Source organism: Stenella coeruleoalba, assembly GCF_951394435.1.
Source record: "Stenella coeruleoalba genome assembly, chromosome: 6".
Lineage (NCBI taxonomy): Eukaryota > Metazoa > Chordata > Mammalia > Artiodactyla > Delphinidae > Stenella > Stenella coeruleoalba.
Window position 1 is genome coordinate 65,710,178 of NC_137151.1, and position 18,773 is coordinate 65,728,950.

Here is an 18,773-nt window from a genome sequence, read left to right on the forward strand (position 1 = left end):
CGGCTGGGCCCATGAGCCGTGGCCGCTGGGCCTGCGCGTCCGGAGCCTGTGCTCCGCAACGGAAGAGGCCACGGCGGTGAGAGGCCCGCATACCGCAAAAAAAAAAAAAAAAAAGCTTGCACATTTTTCAGTGGAGGTTTGGGGTAATATAAATATGAATTCAGGAGTATAACTTGATAGTCTGATAGGTTTAGATTGGGGAGGAGAGTATATCCAGGCAGAGAACAGCATAACGAAATGCACAGACACATACTGAATCAAGAATCAAGAATTCAATAATTCAGAATTCCTGGACATTGGCAAATAATGCAATGTAATATTAGAGTTCTAGGGTAATCTGGCTTTATAGTGATAATGGTAAGGATAATTATAAAGAGATAACTATAAAGGCTGAAGCCTTGTAAATGTTAGGGAAGAGACACTGAAGTATGGTAAATGGAACTAGAGTGATTCACTTAGGAGTCATTGGTTTGTTTCTAATTTGACCAGACTGGACATCAGTGGAGCTGTTGTTCTTGAGAAGAAAAGAGACCTGATTCCTCCCATGACTAGCATCAAAACACAGGGACTGCAGCTATTACAAAGACAACTAGGCATCTTAGTAGGAAGGCATGAGGTGATGAGCACATAGCCTTCTTCACTTCCCTACTCTACCCTTTGCTCTCCCCATCAAAAGTGGGATTCGCGTACTCTGCATAATCCGCTGCCAAACTCCTACACTAAACATCAACTCAATCCAATCGAGCAAGAACACATCTATTTTAGATGTGGTACATTAAGAAAATGAACGTGTTTTTAAGCATGGCATACTGTTCCTAACTGCATATAATAAATGCTGATAAGTTTAGTAACAAATTGAGAATTTTTGTGTTTCATTCAGTTACATGAGCAGTGTTTCCTTTTCAGTGATACAAGAAAATATCATTTCTTTCTTTTTTTTTATTTATTTAGTTAGTTATTTTTGGCTGCGCTGGGTCTTTGTTGCTGCACACGGGCTTCCTTTTTTCTAGTTGCGGCGAGCGGGGGCTACTCTTCCTTGCAGTGCGCAGGCCTCTCATTGCAGTGGCTTCTCTTGTTGCGGAGCACGGGCTCTACGCGCACAGGCTTCATTAGTTGTAGCATGTGGGCTCAGTAGTTGTGGCTCACGAACTCTAGAGCACAGGCTCAGTAGTTGTGGCGCACTGGCTTAGTTGCTCTGCGGCATGAGGGATCTTCCTGGACCAGGGCTCGAACCCGTATCCCCTGCATTGGCAGGCAGATTCTTAATCACTGCACCACCAGGGAAGCCCGAAAACATCATTGCTTAATGCACTGTCTATGACGTTTAGGAACACATCCTATAGAACATCTTGTACATAAATCATAAAGTTTCACTTTATTTTGCATAAGCTTGAAATCCAAAATGGATTCCATAACTTCTTTATAGTAAGAAAATCTTTGCTCAACAAAAGAACAAAGGATTCCATAAATTCAACATTTCAGTATACAGTTAAATATCTTAAAATAAAATGTTTTAGGGCTTCCCTGGTGGCGCAGTGGTTGAGAGTCCGCTTGCCGATGCAGGGGATGCAGGTTCGTGCCCCGGTCCGGGAAGATCCCACATGCCGCAGAGCGGCTGGGCCCGTGAGCCATGGCCGCTGAGCCTGCGCGTCCGGAGCCTGTGCTCCGCAATGGGAGAGGCCACAACAGTGAGAGGCCCGCGTACCGCAAAAAAAAAAAAAAAAAAGTTTTATAGTAACATTAAAACCCTCTCATAGCTCTTCTATGTTTTAAAATGGATTGTAATAAACACTGCTCAGGAACTTGTGACATGTATCTAATGACTATCTTCACACAGAAGTTAAGGAATAGATCAAAGTTAAGGAATAGATCAAACACTTGGAATAGAACAAATATAATTACTTCTCTCCTTAAAGGCTTTTTGCTTAATATCAGTTTTCTAGTAGTTGTACTTATAAAGTTGTTTCTAAGTGCAATAATTTTGCTTTAAGATAGGAATGTATTTCAATAACATTGATTGCCACCTAACTGAACAAAGAGTAAAATATTTGCACTGAAGCATATTTTTATGTTTTGTAAAATCTAGATTTTAGAGTTTTTTAAATCTTAAGGTTATAAAATATATTTTGGCTTACTGAATGTCTTCCTAGTACGTTGTATCTTTACAGCGGAAAAGACAATATCTTGGGGCATCCAAAATATTGTAGACACTCAATGAAGGGTAAAAGCTGACACCTTAGAAGAAAAATTCTTGTTATTACCCATGAACTCTCAACATTAATAAAGGTGATCATTTTAAAAGGAGATGGGTGGAATAGGGAGAAGAAATGACTCAGTGACATAAGGATAACAACTAGTTTTTTATTCTTGTTTTGACTCTACTGTGCTTCTTTGCTATCTAGACTGTGCACTCTTTCACTGGACTCTAATGTTGTTATACCTTTCCCCCCTCAAGGCCTTAACTTTGCTTTTAGGATAAAATAAATAGGTGCTCTTGAAAGGAATGTGCAGGCAAAAGTAGTTCAACAAATGGTGCTAGATACTACCCAAGGCAATCTACAGATTCAAGGCAATCTCTATAAAAATATCAGTGGCATTTTACAGAACTAGAACAAATAATTTTAAAATTTGTATGGAAACATGAAAGACCCTGTATAGCCAAAACAATCTTGAGAAAGAACAACAGAGCTGGAGGAATGATGCTCCCTGGCTTCAGACTATACTACAAAGCTACAGTTATCAAAACAGTATGGTACTGTCACAAAAACAGACATGTAGATCAATGGAACAGAATAGAGAGCCCAGAACTAAACCCACACTATGGTCAATTAATCTGTGACAAAGGAAGCGAGAATATACAATAGAGATAGGGCAGTCTCTTCAATAAGTAGCACTGGGAAAACTGGACAGCTGCATGTAAAAGAATAAAGTTAGGGGGCGGAGTCAAGATGGTGGACTAAGAGGATGCAGAATTCGCATCTCTGTACAACTAGGGCACCAAACAGGCACCAGTGGGGGACCATGGACACCTAAGCGGAAGGGAGGAACCCCCAGCGACCGGGTAGGATATGGGGCATGGGGGGGAGTGAGGGGGGAGGAGAAGTGGAGGCAGGACAGGACTGGTGCCCCTGAGGGGTGGCTGGGGGAAGGGAAGGGATCCCACCCCTGAAGGGGGAAATTGGGGGACCATCAGGAGGGCAGAGGATCAAAAGGGAGTGTAGCCAGGTTTCCCCTGCCCACTTGGGCCCCCCGGAGCCTGCTGAGATCCCAGGCCTGATCCTCTGCCCACTGAGGCCCCTTCCAGCCACACGGGTCCTGAGGGAGTAGGAGGGAGGGAAGGGGGAGCAAAAGTAAAGGTCACACCTACAGGACCGGCACCCCTGAGGGGTGGCTGGGGGAGGGGAGGAGTTCCTACACCCAGCGGGACCCACCCACTGTTAGGGGTCCAGCGGCAAACAGGGAGTCCCTGGGTGGGGGCAGAGGAATGGAAAGGAATGCAGCCAGTGCTTTCCCTGTCCGCTTAGGCACTGGGGAGCCTGTTGGGCTCCTGGGCCTAATCCTCTGCCCTTGGAGCCACCCTCCTACCATGCAGAGCCCAAGCCCCGCCTCTACACCTCCATCCAAGGCCCAACCTCTACACTTAAAGACCCCATCTGAGACCCCCTCCAACTGCACTGGGCCTAAAACCCCCCCACACACACCCTCACCCAGGGCCTTACCTCCAAACTCCAGAACTCCACACTCTGGAGGCCCCCCTTGGACGTGCTGCCTCTCCCCTTCCATGCAGATCCTAAGCAGAGGCTCCACCCCACCCTAAACCCCACCCCTGACTAAGTTCCACCCATGCCTAAACTCTGCCCCCCATAGCCAAGGGTTTTTGTTTTTTTCTTCTTTTAGGGTGGGGATCTGTTTTACCTTGTTGTTGTTGATTCATTTATATTTTTATTTTTTCTAATAAATCTTTTATTTTTCTAATTTTATTTTATTCTTTATACTTTGTTATTGTTCTGCTCCTTTTGGCCTGTTCCCCTCCCTCTTTTTTTTTTCTTTTCTTTTTTCTGTTGTGGTTTTGTTTTACCTTGTTGCAGTTGTTTCAATTATATTTTTATTTTTCCTAATATAATTTTTATCTTTCTAATATTTTTTTTCTTTGTTATTGTACAGCTCATTTTTTTTCTTTTTTTGCTGTGCCACGCAGCTTGCGGGATCTTGGTTCCCAGGCCAGAGGCTGGGCCCAAGCTCCGGTGGTGGGAGCACTGAGTGCAAATCACTGGACTAACAGAGAACCTCGGACCCCAGGGAATATTGAAGAGAGGCCTCCCAGAGGTCCTTATCTCATCACCAAGACTCAGCTCTACCCAACTGCCTGTAAGTTCCAGTGCTGGACGCCTCAAGCCAAACAACCAGTAAGACAGGAATACAGCCCCCACCCATCCAAAAAAAAAAAAAATGAAATGACAAAAAAATATGTTACAGATGAAGAAGCAAGGTAAAAACCTACAAGACCAAATAAATGAAGATGAAATAGGCAACCTACCTGAAAAAGAATTCAGAGTAAGGATAGTAAAGATGATCCAAAATCTCAGAAACAGAGCTTAACTGAAGATGGCGGAAGAGTAAGACGAGGAGATCACCTTCCTCCCCACAAATACATCAGAAATACATCTACATGTGGAACAACTTCTACAGAACACCAACTGAACGCTGGCAGAAGACCTCAGACTTCCCAAAAGATATATATATATTTTTCCCTTTTCTCTTTTTGTGAGTGTGTATGTGTATGCTTCTTTCTGTGACTTTGTCTGTATAGCTTTGCTTTTACCATTTGTCCTAGGGTTCTGTCTGTATGGTTTTTTTCTTTCTTTTTATTACTTTTAAATTTTTAATTATTTATTTATTTTTTTATTTTAATAACTTTATTTTATTTCATTTCATTTTTTTCTTTCTTTCATTCTTTTTTTCTCCCTTTTCTTCTGAGCTGTGTAGCTGACAGGGTCTTGGTGCTCCAGCCGGGTGTCAGGGCTGTGCCTCTGAGGTGGGAGAGCCGAGTTCAGGACATTGGTCCACCAGACACCTCCCAGCTCCACGTAATATCAAGCAGCGAAAGCTCTCCCAGAGATCTCCATCTCAATGCTAAGACCCAGCTCCACTCAACGACCAGCAAGCTACAGTGCTGGAGACCCTATGCCAAACAACTAGCAAGACAGGAACACAACCCCACCCATCAGCAGAGAGGCTGACTAAAATCATAATAAGGTCACAGGCACCCCAAAACACACCACCAGACACAGTCCTGTCCACCAGAAAGACAGGATCCAGCCTAAGGATCCACCAGAACACAGGCACCTGTCCCATCCACCAGGAAGCCTACACCACCCACTGAACCAGCCTTAGCCACTGGGGGCAGACACCAAAAACAGTGGGAACTACGAACCTGCAGCCTGCGAAAAGGAGACCCCAAACACAATAAGTTAAGCAAAGTGAGAAGACAGAGAAACACACAGCACATGAAGGAGGAAGGTAAAAACACATCAGACCAAACAAATGAAGAGGAAATAGGCAGTCTACCTGAAAAAGAATTCAGAGTAATGATAGTAAAGATGATCCAAAATCTTGGAAATAGTATGGAGAAAATACAAGAAACGTTTAACAAGGATTTAGAAAAACTAAAGGGCAAACAAGCAGTGATGAACAACACAATAACTTAAATTAAAAATACTCTAGAAGGAATCAATAGCAGAATAACTGAGGCAGAAGAACGGATAAGTGAGCTGGAAGATAAAATGGTGGAAATAACTGCTGGGGAGCAGAATAAAGAAAAAAGAATGAAAAGAATTGAGGACAGTCTCAGAGACATCAGAGACAACACTAAACACACAAGCATTCAAAGTATAGGGGTCCCAGAAGACGAACAGAAAAAGAAAGGGTCTGAGGGCTTCCCTGGTGGCGCAGTGGTTGAGAATCTGCCTGCCAATGCAGGGGACACGGGTTCGAGCCCTGGTCTGGGAAGATCCCACATGCCACGGAGCAACTAGGCCCGTGAGCCACAACAAATAAGCCTGCACGTCTGGAGCCTATGCTCCCCAACAAGAGAGGCCGCGATAGTGAGAGGCCTGCGCACCGCAATGAAGAGTGGCCCCTGCTCACTGCAACTAGAGAAAGCCCTCACACAGAAATGAAGACCCAACACGGCCAAAAATAAATAAAATTTTTAAAAAAAGAAAGGGTCTGAGAAAATATTTGAAGAGATTATAGTTGAAAACTTCCCTAACATGAGAAAGGAAATAGTCAATCAAATACAGGAAGAGCAGAGAGCCCCATACAGGATAAACCCAAAGAGAAACATGCTGAGACACATATTAATCAAACTATCAAAAATTCAATACAGGGCTTCCCTGGTGGTGCAGTGGTTGAGAGTCCGCCTGCCGATGCAGGGGACACAGGTTCGTGCCCCAGTCTGGGAAGATCCTACATGCCACGGAGCGGCTAGGCCCGTGAGCCATGGCCACTAAGTCTGCATGTCTGGAGCCTATGCTCTGCAACGGGAGAGGCCACGACAGTGAGAGGCCCGTGTAGGGCAAAAAAAAAAAAAAAAAAAATTCAATACAAAGAAAAAATATTAAAAGCAGCAAGGGAAAACCAACAAATAACATACAAGGAAATCTCCATAAGGTTAACAGCTGATCTTTCAGCAGAAACTCTGCAAGCCAGAAGGGAGTGGCAGGACATATTTAAAGTGATGAAAGGGGAAAACCTACAACCAAGATTACTCTACCCAGCAAGGATCCCATTCAGATTTGACAGAGAAATCAAAAGCTTTACAGACAAGAAAAAGCTATGAGAATTCAGCACCACCAAACCAGCTTTACAATGAAGCTAAAGGAACTTCTGTAAGCAGGAAACACAAGAGAAGAAAAAGACCCACAAACAAACCCAAATCAATTAAGAAAATCGTAATAGGAACGTACATATTGATAATCACCTTGAATGTAAATGGATTAAATGCTCCAACTAAAAGACACAGACTGGCTGAATGGATACAAAAACAAGACCCTTATATATGCTGTCTGCAGGAAACCCACTTCAGACCTAGGGACACATACAGACTGAAAGTGAGGGGATGGAAAAAGATATTCCTTGCAAATGGAAATCACAAGAAAGCTGGAGTAGCAATACTCATATCAGATAAAATCGACTTTAAAATAAACACTGTTACAAGAGATAAGAAAGGACACTACAAAATGATCAAGGGATCAATCCAAAAAGAAAACATGGCAATTATAAATGTTTATGCACCCAACATAGGAGAAACTCAATACATAAGGCAAATGCTAACAGCCATAAAAGGAGAAATCGACACACAATAATAGTAACACAGTAGTAACACAATAATAGTGGGGCACTTTCACACCCCACTTACACCAATACACAGATCATCCAGACAGAAAATAAATAAGGAAACACAAGCTTTAAATGACACAATAGACCAAATAGACTTAATTGACATTTTTGAACATTCCACCCAAAAGTGGAAGCATACAATTTCTTCTCAAGTGCACAGGGGACGTTCTCCAAAACAGATCACATCTTGTGTCACAAACCAAGCCTTGGAAAATTTAAGAAAATTGAAATCGTATCAAGCATCTTCTGCAACCACAATGCCATGAGATTAGAAATCAATCGCAGGAAAAAAAGTAGTAAAAAACACAAATACATGGAGGCTAAACAGTACACTGCTAAATAATCAAGAGATCACTGAAGAAATCAAGAAAAAATTTAAAAACACCTAGAAACAAATGACAATGAAAATACAATGTTCCAAATCCTATGGGATGCAGTAAAAGCAGTTCATAGCAATTCAAGCTCACCTCAAGAAACAAGAAAAATCACAAATAAACAATCTAAACTTACACCTAAAGCAACCAGAAAAAGAACAAAGAAAACCCAAAGTTAGTAGAAGGAAAGAAATCATAAAGTTCAGAGCAGAGATAAATGAAACAGAAATGAAGAAAACAATAGCAAAGATCAATAAAACTAAAAGTTGGTTCTTTGAGAAGATAAACAAAATTGATAAACCTTTAGCCAGACTCATCAACAAAAAAAGGGAGAGGACTCAAATCAATAAAATTAGAAATGAAAAAGGAGAGATTACAACTGACATCGCAGAAATACAAAAGGTCATAAGAAACTACTTCAAGCAACTATATGCCAATAAAATGGACAACCTCGAAGAAATGGACAAATACTTGGAAAAGTACAACTTTCCAAGACTGAACCTGGAGGAATCAGAAAATATAAACAGATCAATCACAAGTAATGAAACTGAAACTGTAATTAAAAATCTTCCAACAAACAAAAGTCCAGGACCAGATGGCTTCACAGGCAAACTCTACCAAATATTTAGAGAAGAGTTAACACCTATCCTTCTCAAACTCTTGCAAAAGCTTGCAGAGGGAGGAACACTCCCAAGCATGTTCTACGAGGCCACTATCACCGTGATACCAAAACCAGACAAAGATACTACAAAAAAAGAAAATTATAGACCAATAGCACTGATGAACATTGATGCAAAAATCCTCAACAAAGTACTAGCAAACAGAATCCAACAACACATTAAAAGGATCATACACCATGATCAAGTGGGATTTATCCCAGGGATGCAAGAATGCTTCAATATATGCAAAACAATCAATGTGATACATGATATTTACAAATTAAAGAATAAAAACCATATGATCATCTCAATAGATGCAGAAAAATCTTTTGACAAAATTCAACACCCATTTATGATAAAAACTCTCCAGAAAGTGGGCACAGAGGGAACCTACCTGAACATAATAAAAGCCATATATGACAAACTCACAGCAAGCCTCATTCTCAATGGTGAAAAACTGAAAGAATTTCCTCTCCTCTAAGATCAAGAACAAGCCAAGGATGTCCACTCTCACCACTATTATTCAACATAGTTTTGGAAGTCCTAGCCACAGCAATCAGAGAATAAAAAGAAAGAAAAGGAATACAAACTGGAAAAGAAGAAGTAAAACTGTCACTGTTTGACAATGACATGATACTATACATAGAAAATCCTAAAGATGCCACCAGAAAACTACTAGAACTAATCAATGAATTTGGTAAGGTTGCAGGATACAAAATTAATGCACAGAAATCTGTTGCATTCCTATACACTAACAACGAAAAATCAGAAAGAGAAATTAAGGGAACACTCCCATTTAGCATCGCAACAACAACAACAAAAAATACCTAGGAATAAACCTACCTAAGGAGGTGAAAACTTGTACTCAGAAAACTATAAAACAGTGATGAAAGAGACATACCATGCTCCTGGATTGGAAGAATCAATATTGTGAAAATGACTATACTACCCAAAGCAATCTACAGGTTCAATGCAATCCCTATCAAATTACCAATGGCATTTTTCACAGAACTAGGACAAGAAATTTTACAATTTGTTTGGAAACACAAAAGACCCCGAATAGCCAAAGCAATCTTAAGAAAGAAAAATGGAGCTGGAGGAATCAGGCTCCCTGACTTCAGCCTATACTACAAAGCTACAGTAATCAAGACAGTATGGTACTGGCACAAAAACAGAAATATAGATCAATGGAACAGGATAGAAAGCCCAGAAATAAACCCACACACATATGGTCACCTTACCTTTGACAAAGGAGGCAAGAATATACAATGGAGAAAAGGCAGCCTCTTCAACAAGTGGTGCTGGGGAAAATGGATAGATACATCTAAAAGAATGAGATTAGAACACACCCTAACACCATACACAAAAATAAACTCAAAATGGATTAAAGACGTAAATGTAAGGCCAGACACTCTAAAACTCTTAGGGGAAAACATAGGCAGAACACTCTTTGACATAAATCACAGCAAGATCTTTTTTGACCCACCTCCTAGAGTAATGGAAATAAAAACAAAAATAAACAAATGGGACCTAATGAAACTTAAAAGCTTTTGCACAGCAAAGGAAACCATAAACAAGACAAAAAGACAACCCTCAGAATGGGAGAAAATATTTTCAAACGAAGCAACTGACAAAGGATTAATCTCCATAATACACAAGCAGCTCATGCAGCTCAATATCACAAAAACAAACAACCTCATCCAAAAATGGGTGGAAGGCCTAAATAGACATTTCTCTAAAGAAGACATACAGATGGCCAACAAATACATGAAAAGATTCTCAACATCACTAATCACTAGAGAAATGCAAATCAAAAGCACAATGAGGTATCACCTCACACCAGTCAGAATGGCTATCATCAAAAAATCTACAAACAATAAATGTTGGAGAGGGTGTAGAGAAAAGGGAACACTCCTGCACTGTTGGTGGGAATGTAAATTGATACAGCCACTATGGAGAACAGTATGGAGGTTCCTTAAAAAACTAAAAATAGAACTACCGTATGAACCAGCAATCCCACTACTGGGGATATACCCTGAGAAAACCATAATTAAAATAGAGACATGTACCCCGATATTCACTGCAACACTATTTCCAACAGCCAGGACATGGAAGCAACCTAAATGTCCATCAACAGATGAATGGATAAAGATGTTGCACATATATACAATGGAATATTACTCAACCATAAAAAGGAACAAAATTGAGTTATCTGTAGTGAGGACCTAGAGTCTGTCATACAGAGTGAAGTAAGTGAGAAAAAGAAGAACAAATGCTGTATGCTAACATATATATAGGGAATTTTAAAAAGTGGTACTGATGAACCTAGTGGCAGGGCAGGAATAAAGATGCAGATGTAGAGAACGGACTGGAGGGCACAGCGCGGGAAGGGGAAGCTGGGATGAAGTGAGAGAGCAGCATTAACATATATACACTATCAAGTGTAAAATGGATGGCTAGGGGAAGCTGCTGCATAGCACAAGGGGATCAACTCGATGCTTTGTGATGACCTAGAGGGGTAGGATAGGGAGGGTGGGAGCGAGGCTCAAGAGGGAGGGGATATCGGTATATATGTATACATACAGCTGATTCACTTTGTTGTACAGCAGAAACTAACACAAAATTGTAAAGCACTTATACTCCAATAAAGATGTGAGAAAATAAATTAATTAAATTAAATTACCTATATCAAGTAAAAAAAAAAGAATGAAATTAGAACATTCTCTAACACCATACACAAAAATAAACTCAAAATGGATTACAGACCTAAATGTAAGACCATAAAACTCCTAGAGGAAAACAGGCAGAACACTCTGACATAAATCATAGAAATAGTTTTGTCTCCTAAAGCAAAAATAAACAAATGGGACCTAATTAGACTTAAAAGCTTGTGCATAGCAAAGGAAACCATCTCAAAAACAAAAAGACAACCTACTGAATGGGAGAAAATATTTGCAAATGATATGACCAATAAGGGGTTACTATCCAAAATATATAAACAGCTCATACATCTCAACATCAAAAAACAGACAACCTGATTAAAAAATAGAAGACATAAATAGACATTTTTCCAAAGAGGAAATGCAGATGGCCAACAGGCACATGAAAAGATGCTCAACATCACTAATCATCAGGGAAATGCAAATCAAAACCACAATATCACCTCATACCTGTCAGGATGGCCATCATCAAAAAGAACACAAATAACAAATGTTGGTGAGGATGTGGAGAAAAGGGAACCCTTGTACACTGTCGGTGAGAATGTACATTAGCGCAGCCACTGGAGAAAATAGTATGGAGGTTTCTCAAAAAACTAAAAATAGAACTACCATATGACCCAGCAATTCCACTCCTGAGTATCTAACCAAAAAACACCACAAAAACACTAATATGAAAAGATACATTCGCCCCAATATTCATAGCAGCATTATTTACAACTGCCAAGATATGGAAGCAACCTGAGTGTCTGTCAACAGATGAATGGATAAAGATGATGTGGTAGAGACTTCCCCGGTGGTCCAGTGGTTAAGACTCCATGCTCCCAATATAGGGGGACCAGCTTCGATCCCTGGTCAGGGGACTAGATCCCACATGTATACCACAACTAAGAGTTCCCATGCCACAACTAAAGATCCTGCACATGGCAATGAAGATCCTGCATGCCGCAACTAAGACCCAGTGCAGCCAAATATATATATATATATATGATGTGGTGTATATATATATATACAATTGAATACCAGTCAGCCATAAAAAAGAATGAAATTTTGCCATTTGCAGCAACATGGATAGACTTCAGACAAAGAAAGACAAACACTGTATGATATCACTTATATGCAGAATCTAAAAAGTACAACAAACTAGTGAATACAACAAAAAAGAAGCAGGCTCACAGATATAGAGAACAAACTAGTGGTTAACAGTGGGGAGAGGGAAGGGGGGAAGGGCAATATAGAGGTGGAGGATTAAGAGGTACAAACTATTATGTATAAAATAAGCTAAAAGGATATATTGTATAACATAGGGAATATAGCCAATATTTTATAATAACTATAAATGGAGTATAACCTTTAAAAATTGTGAATCACTATATTATACACCCGTAACTTATATATTGGGTTGGCCAAAAGGTTCTTTCGGTTTTTGCCATAAGATGGCTCTAGTAGCACTTAGTTGTCTTTAACTTCATTCGAAACAATTTTGTTAGATTGTATGTGACAGCTGTCATATCAGCATGCATTTAAAAAAAGACTTACCAAAATTGATGAATTTTTGTGTAGCCATTTTAATATGGAAGATGGAGGGGAAAAAAGCAACGTTTCTGGCATATTATGCTTTATTATTTCAAGAAAGGTAAAAACGCAACTGAAACGCAAAAAAAATTTTGTGCAGTGTATGGAGAAGGTGCTGCGACTGATCAAACATGTCAAAAGTGGTTTGCGAAGTTTCATGCTGGAGATTTCTTGCTGGACAATGCTCCACGGTCGGTAGACCAGCTGAAGTTGACAGCGATCAAATCGAGACATTAACTGAGAACAAGCAATGTTATACCAGGCGGGAGATAGCCGACCTACTCAAAATATCCAAATCAAGTGTTGAAAATCATTTGTACCAGTTTAGCTATGTTAATCGCTTTGATGTTTGGGTTCCACATAAATTAAGCAAAAAAAAAACGTTCTTGACCGTATTTACGCATGCGATTCTCTACTTAAATGTGAAGAAAATGTTCCGTTTTTAAAACAAATTGTGATGGGCGATGAAAAGTGGATACTGTACAATAATGTGGAATAGAAGAGATCGTGGGGCAAGCGAAATGAACCACCACCAACCACACCAAAGGCCAGTCTTCATCCAAAGAAGGTGAGGTTATGTATATGGTGAGATTGGAAGGGAGTCCTCTATTATGAGCTCCTTCCTGAAAACCGAATGATTAATTCCAACAAGTACTGCTCCCAACTAGACCAACTGAAAGCAGCACTCGATGAAAAGCGTCCAGAATTAGTCAACAGAAAACACATAATCATCCATCAGGGTAATGCAAGACTGCATGTTTCTTTGATGACCAGGCAAAAACTGTTACAGCTTGGCTGGGAAGTTCTGATTCATCCGCCGTATTCACGAGACATTACACCTTTGGGTTTCCATTTATTTCAGTCTTCACAAAATTTTCTTAATGGAAAAAATTTCAGTTCCCTGGAAGACTGTAAAAGGCACCTGGAAGGGTTCTTTGCTCAAAAAGATAAAAAGTTGCCTGAAAAATGGCAGAAGGTAGTGGAACAAAACAGTGAATACGTTGTTCAATAAAATTCTTGGTGAAAATGAAAAATGTGTCTTTTATTTTTACTTAAAAGGCACTTTTTGGCCAACCCAATAATATTGTATATCAACTATACTTCAACAAAAAAAAGTGGTGCTAGAACAACTGAATATTCATATAGAAAATAAAGGAATCTCATGAGGGACAAAAATGAACCTCTACCTTTCCTCATATCATACATTAAACTTAACCTGAAACAGATCATATACATAAATGAAAATCTAAAACTGCTAAGACTTCTAGAAGAAAACTGTTGTGATCTCGGGTTGAGAAAGATTTCTCAGTACACAGAAAATATTAAATAGAAAAGAAAAAATGATCAATTAAACTTCATTAACATTAAGAACTAAACACTTCTGCTCTTTGGAAGAAAAAAGTTAAGAAATGGAAAGGCAAGCCAGAGACTGAGAGAAGATATTCTCAATACACATATCTAACAAAGGACTTTGCTCTTACAAAATTCAATAATACGAAACCAAACAACCTGTTAAAAAATGTGAAATGACATAAACAGACAATTTACAACAAGGATTTACAAATGTTCAATCAGCACACGAAAAGATGATTAATACCATTAGTCATCAGGGAAATACATGTTAAAACCACAATGAGGTACCACTATACACCCAATGGAATGGCAAAATTGAACAGATTGACAAATAATGGAGATACATTGTTGGTGGGAATGTAAAATGGTACAACTGTTATGGAAAACAGATGGCAGTTAAAAATACACCTACAGGGCTTCCCTGGTGGTGCAGTGGTTGAGAATCCACCTGCCGATGCAGGGGACGCAGGTTCATGCCCCGGTCCAGGAGGATCCCACGTGTTGCGGAGCGGCTGGGCCCGTGGGCCATGGCCGCTGAGCCTGCGTGTCCGGAGCCTGTGCTCCACAACGGGAGAGGCCACAGCAGTGAGAGGCCCGCGTACCGCAAAAAAAAAAAAAAAATACACCTACCATACGACCCAGTAATTCCACTCCTAGGAATTTACTCAAAAGAAATTAAAATCTATATCCACAAAAAGACTTATGCATGATTGCTATTGGCAACTTTATTAATGATAACTGGAAATGACCCAAATGTCCAACATGTGAAACAAACTGCAGTATAACCATAGAATGCAAAATAAGACAGCAGTAAAAAGGAGCAAATTACTGATACATGTATCAATATGGACGAACCTCAAAACATTCTGCAAAATGAAAGAAGCCAGATACAGAAGAGTATATAAAATTTGTTTAATAAATTTATTTTATTTATTTATTTTTGGCTGCATTGGGTCTTCGTTGCTGTGTGTGGGCTTTCTCTAGTTGCAGTGAGCGGGGGCTACTCTTCATTGCGGTGTGCAGGCTTCTCATTGCGGTGGTTTCTCCTGTTGCAGACCACAGGCTCTAGGCACGCAGGCTTCAATAGTTGTGGCTTGAGGGCTCTAGAGCGCAGGCTCAGTAGTTGTGGTGCACGGGCTTAGTTGCTCCGCGGCATGTGGGATCTTCCGGGACCAGGGCTCGAACCTGTGCCCCCTGCACTGGCAGGCGGATTCTTAACCACTGCGCCACCAGGGAAGCCCTATAGTATATAATTTATTACACCATTTATATAAAATCCTAGAACACACAAAATCAATTTACAATATGGTACTTTTTATGTTATATATATACATATATTGTACCACAACAAAAATAATGAAAAATAATCTGCAGTGACAGAAAGCAAACAAATGGTTTCTGGAACCTGAAGTTGACTGCAAAGGGGCATGAAAAAACTTTTTGGGGTGACGGAAATGTTCTGTAGCTTCATTATGGAAGTGGTTACATGGATGCATATACTTGTCAAAATTCATCTAAAATGGGTATATTTTATTATATGTAAATCATACCTCAATAAAATTGATTTAAAAAGTAAAAACACATACACACACACAAAACTTTACTTACAAATGCAGGAGAAAAAAAGTCTGGGAAACAAAGTATATGAAGGCCCAGTTAAAAGCACTGAAAAATAGTCATTTCAGTCTTTGTTTCAAAGGTCCTACTGTGATGTCAGGGCATTAATTTAATGTTGCTGTAATAAATTATCACCATCTCAGATGTTTAAAACAACACAAACTTATTGTCTCACAGTGTTTTCTGTGGGTCAGGAGTCTGGGCTGAGTTCTTTGCTTACCTGGACTCAAGGTGTCTGCAGGGATGTGATCTCATCTGAGGTTTGGGGTCCCCTTCCAGGCTCATTCAGGTTCCTTAGCAGAATTGGTTCCTTGTGGTTGGATGACTGGAGTTATCGTTTTCTTGCTGGCTCTCAACTCCTGAAGGCTGCCCTCAGTTCCTAGACATGTGGCTCTCTCATAACTTGGACACTATTTCATCAAAGTCAGCAAGAAAATCTCTTTTAAGGGCTCACCTGATAAGTTCAGGCCCACCAAGGATAGTCTCTCTTTTGACTAATTCAAAGGGCATTAATCACATCTGCAAAACTCTTTCATCTTTGCCATACAACATAATCTAACCACAAGACTCATATCCTATACATAGATTCTTCCACAATCAAGGGGAGGGGATTACATAAGATATGTACACCATGGGTGGGAATCTTAGAGGCCACCTGGAATTCTGCCTATAGCCCTGAACAATTCATGCCTCTCCCAAAGGAAAAAAAAAAAACAAAACTGTGTACTCCGTCCCCAGATTCCCCTCTCATCACATTACAGCATCAGCTCAAAATCCAAGATCTCATCATCTAAATCATTTACATCTGAGCAAATGAGGCTCCTGGCTATAATTCACTAAGTGCAGTTCCTCGAAGCACAATTCCCCTTAGTGACCTGTGAAACCAAAGAGATCAGTGCTCCCAACACTCCCATCATACAATGGTGGGACTGGCATAGGAGAACAGTTAGAGACATTCCAGTTCAACAGGGGGGAAATGGAAGGTACAAATGAGCCACTGCCATATAACAATTCTGACATCCATCTGCGCAAATGTTGGATTTTTACTGCTTAAGGTTTAAGATCTGGGAATAATCTTCCATGGTGCTCAGATCCTCTGAGTCATCCTTGCTTTTTCATGAAATGTAGCACATGTTTACAGGTGAGTAATTTTTTTTTTTTTTTTTTGGCCACACCTTGCAGCTTGCAGGATCTTTACTTCCCCACCCAGGGATCAAACTCAGGCCCTGGCAGTGAAAACGCCAAGTCCTAACCACTGGACCACAAGGGAATTCCCAACAGGTGAGTAATTATATCAGCCTGCTTCCCACCAGCAGAATTTTGCTGGGTGTAATAGCCTCTGCTATTCGTTAGAGTAACACACCACTCCTGATACCAATCTCTGTCTTAGTTTTCTATTGCAGCATATAACAAATGACTGCAGCTTAAAACTACAGACATTTATTATCTCCCTGTTTCTGTAGATCAGAAGTCCAAGCATGACTTACCTCGGTTTTCTGCTTAGGGTCACAACCAGGCTGCAATTCAGATACTTCCTGGGGCTAAGGCCTCATCAGAAGTTTTACTGGGGAAAGATCTGCTTCCAAGCTCATTCAGGTTGTTGGCAGATTTCAGCTCCTTGCACCTATAGGACGTGAGACCGCTGGCCCTAAAGGTGGTATCATAGCAGGTGGCTTCTTCAAGGCAAGCAGGAGAGTCTCTCTTGCTCCAGTCAGCTGAGATCCAGCCTTATTTAACATAGTATAAACATGGGAAGGATATCCCGTCACTTTTACATCCCATCATCTTTGCTATATTTTATTAGCTGGATGAAAGTCACAGGTTCTGCTCACATCCAAGGGGATAGGATCATACAAGGGCATGACTCAATGGGGGCCACTTTAGTCTGTGTCCACCACACGTTCCTTTGTCTCCATTACCTTCGTCAACCTGAGAAAAATTCCTCATGCCTTTCATATGAATATACCCAGTATTTGGAACAAAGCCTGACACACCAGGGTGCCAGATAATTTAAAGTGATCAAACTTTTGATCCCAGGACCCCTTTATACCCTTAAAAATATCATTGAGGATCTGAAAGAGCTTTTGTTTATATGGGTTATAGCTACTGATATTTATTGAGATGTTTAAAAATTCACTTAGTTCATTTAAAAGTAAAAATAACCTCATTATATATTAACATATATTACATTTTTAATTATATTTTCAAAAAATTGTAAGAAGAGTAACATTGTTCTACATTTTTGCAAATCTTTTTTAACATCCAGCTTGATATTAAGACAGCTGTTTTCTCATATCTCTTTCACATTCAATTTCACATCATGTGGCTTCTAAAAAACTCCTCTGTACACTCAAAGGGAGACTGAAAATTAAAAAGACAAATAGTGTTATTAAAAATACATTTGGACCTTGTGGGCGCCCTGCAAGGATCTTGAGGACCTCCTGGAGTCCCCGGACCACACTCGGAACCATTGATTTAGAGAACTGTCATGAACTGAGGGAAGGACGGCACTTTGATACATTCGAAAAGTACTTACCGAATGCCTACTCTGTGCTCGCGTGGGTTCAAAGGGAACTCTGTCCTCAAGGTACTCACAGCAGAGCGAGAGAAGAAAGGTTAAGGACCGCTTTAGTTCACTTTTGAGCTGAGGCTGAAGTGACAAAGGACGGGCCAGGTAGAGATCTGGAGAACGAGAGTTCCAGACAGAGAAAGGGGGCGCCCTCCAAAGGCGCTGAGCCCTGCCTGGTTGGAGAGCAAGCAGAAGGCGCGAGGACGGCATGAGGTGGGCTGGGCCGGAGGAGGCAGAGCCAGACGAGGAATTTCGAGTTTTAAGTCTACATTTCTCTCTTTCTTTTTTTCAGACCGCACCACGCGGCTTGCGGGATCTTAGTTGGCCCACCAGGGATGGAACCAAGGTCACCAGTAGTGGAAGCGCAGAGTCCTAACCAGTGAACCGCCTGGGGAGTCCCTAAGGCTAAATTTCCCGACAGTGTATGGAGAGGAATGGAAGGGGGTGGGCGGGGAGGAACGGCTTAAGGAGGCGAGTCTGGAGGTGCGGAAGGTCACTCAGAAGTCAA

General features: G+C 40.6%; 1 long non-coding RNA gene across 2 annotated transcripts in view; it reads right to left on the reverse strand.

Moving 5' to 3' along the window:
- LOC307187543 overlaps positions 1-18,665 on the reverse strand; it is a 44,655-nt gene extending 25,990 nt beyond the window's left edge. Inside the window, exons 1-3 of one of the 2 annotated variants that reach the window (XR_013828642.1) lie at positions 18,233-18,665; positions 17,184-17,423; positions 15,735-16,106 (exon numbers count right to left, since the gene is read on the reverse strand). This is a non-coding gene — a long non-coding RNA (uncharacterized lncRNA). Of the gene's footprint in view, positions 1-15,734; positions 16,107-17,183; positions 17,424-18,232 lie in introns of those variants that run through there. The other variant, XR_013828641.1, reaches the window with a different exon arrangement.
- Positions 18,666-18,773: the final 108 nt, after the last annotated feature.